The sequence below is a fragment of the Adiantum capillus-veneris genome, chromosome 24, assembly GCF_014529385.1.
Source record: "Adiantum capillus-veneris isolate H3 chromosome 24, ASM1452938v2, whole genome shotgun sequence".
NCBI classification, from domain to species: domain Eukaryota; kingdom Viridiplantae; phylum Streptophyta; class Polypodiopsida; order Polypodiales; family Pteridaceae; genus Adiantum; species Adiantum capillus-veneris.
In genome coordinates this window covers 110,265,405-110,268,163 of record NC_140954.1, presented here as the reverse complement: position 1 = coordinate 110,268,163, position 2,759 = coordinate 110,265,405, and positions in this window count along the sequence as shown.

The window sequence follows — 2,759 nt, the reverse complement described above, 5'->3', positions numbered from 1 at the left end:
CTAGGAAATAGGTTTATAATTGATCATAGATCTGACACCACAGTTCACTTGGCCCCATTGCAGTATTGTTATACATGTAAAGTAGACACTGATGTTGGGGAAGATTCTCCTTATATGGATGTAGTACTTGGGTTGACTAAGTCGGACAATGTGGATTGGGTCCACCTAGCAGCAACCATAGACACTTGGGGAAATAGGGCGATGACCTGGGTAACACATGAGGAGGATGAAATGCACCACTCGTACCCTTAAATATGCTAGAAGCAATGCATATAGCTTTTGACGACCTACAAGATGAAGGTCTGACTGGCATTGGATTCAATAGCATCTCACAAGACTATAGCCCACACGATTTGGGGTCAAAATCATCTGACTCTAAGGACGAATAATCTGAGTTAAATCCTAGTGCAAATGTGGGGACAAACCATTCAGGGCCCAGTGGTACCCTAGATGACAATCTATCCAAGGGAGCAGAAGACACAAGTAACAATTCATCTAGTGACTCTTCACTAGAGATCGGCCGTAATTGAAAATTATACAAGAAGAGTAAGATATATAAAAGACAACAATATCTAGCAAATGTGCATGCTAGATAAAGGAAAAGAAATCTACCGCAGAGTGGCTTAATTATATAGGGTCATGTGATGCTCATCGGAAGTTGGTAGATAACTGGGGTGAATACCTTCAAAGCGTTATGTGGTGTAGTCCACAACCCATTGACATCGACAAGTAGAGGCTACAGAGAAGCCAAAGTTGAGCCGTATTGTAAGGAGATGACAAAATCAAGAGTTATCTCAACAACAAAAGGAATCAAAAGTGAATTCACAGTCCACAGAACAACAAAACCCCACAAACTTACACCCTACACATGAACATTTCAAATCCTACACCAGAGAGGAACATAAGGGTGGGTATACAGAGGCTCAAAGAAAACCTATTGATGGAAGCAATGGAGTTTATGAAGGTCCAGCGATAGTTAAGGAAATAGAGCTAGCAGACTCAGGAGAAGAGTCCAAACTTGTTTTCATTATCCAAGATCTGGCAGAGACTGAGGAGTGTGTACTTAAAGAACTTATCAAGGAATTTAGGGATATATTTGCTTGGACATATCATGATATGAAAGGTGTTCCACCTTTTGTGGTGTAGCACACAATCCCCATGAATAGCATGGTCAAACTAGTTCAGCAAACGACCCTACCCAATCAATCCTAAATATGCAAAGATCGTTCAAGAAGAGATTGAAAAGCTTGTGAAATGCAGATTCATATACCCTATTGAGGGTGTCTCCAATAGTGATTGTACCGAAAAAGAATGGGAAACTCAGAGTGTGCATGGATCTCAAGAAGGTCAATGCCGCCACTAGAAGGGACCATTACCCCTTGCCATATTCATAGCATGTGCTTGAAAGAGTTGCAGGAAAGGAAGCTCATAGCTTTTTAGATGGGTACTTTGGATACAGTCAAATCATAACTGTGCTAGAAGACCAAGCTAGAACAACCTTTATAACCGTGTTTGGAGTGTTCGCATTTCGCGTTATGGCTTTTGGCTTAACCAATGCCCTTGTGCTACCTTTCAAATATTAATAAACACTGCTTTTAGAGAATATTTGAGGGAGTTTTGCGAAGATTTCTTAGATGACCTTTGTGTTTATTCCTCTTGGAAAGAACATCTATCATGCTTACAAGAAGTGTTTGATAAGTGTAGATTGTATTGCATCTCCTTAAACCCTTTCAAATGCAAATTTTGGGTTAAACATGGAGTCATTTTAGGGCATATATTGTCCAAAACTGGGATTTCCATAGATGAAAGCAAAATTAAAGCCATAGATTTCCATAGATGAAAGCAAAATTAAATCCATGGCTGAATTGCCACCACCTACAAACTATAAAGGAGTTCAAACGTTTATGGGCCATGTTGGTTATTACCAACGGTTTATTTTAATCTTTATCGAGATAGCTCGTCCTTTGTACAAGATTCTTATTGAGTTCCACTGGACCGCGGAGTGTGACCATGCTTATGAGTCATTGAAAAAGAACTTGATGAGTGCTCCCATTTTCTGAGTGCCTGATTGGAATATAATTTTCCATGTGCATATTGATGCATCAAACTCTGCTATTGGGTGTGTTCTAGCTCAACCAAGAGAACAAAAATTGGACCACCCCATTAGCTTTGCAAGTCATCAATTGAATGATGCCGAGAGAAACTACACCACTACGGAACGAGAAGGTTTAGCTATGATTTATGCAGTGAAGAAATTTTGCTACTACCTTCTTACCAACAAGTTTTTTTTCTATGTGGATCATTAAGGCTTGTTGTATCTAGTAAATAAACCTTGTTTCACGGGAAGAATTACATGATGGTTGTTAATTCTCCTTGAGTTTGATTTTACTGTTGTGGTGACACCTGGTAAAAGACATGTCATGGTGGATCATTTTGTCTTGCATACCCAATGGTGAAGCCCGTATTGGAGTCGATGATGAATTGCCCGATACTTATCTATTCCTAGTCAAAACCATACCTGAATGGAGTGAGAATATTGTCAACTTTCTAGTTAATGGTTTTCCACCCAAAGAGCTTCGTAAGGACATAGCTCAAAAACTGTTAAAAGAATGTGAACCTTATTCTCTCATTGCAGGAACTCTCTACATGCCTATGGGCTTATCGTACTTCTTACAAAGTGGCTATTAATTGTACACCATTCAAAACGGTATATGGCCAAGAAGCAGTTATGCCATGGGAGTTTGTAATTCCTAGTCTGC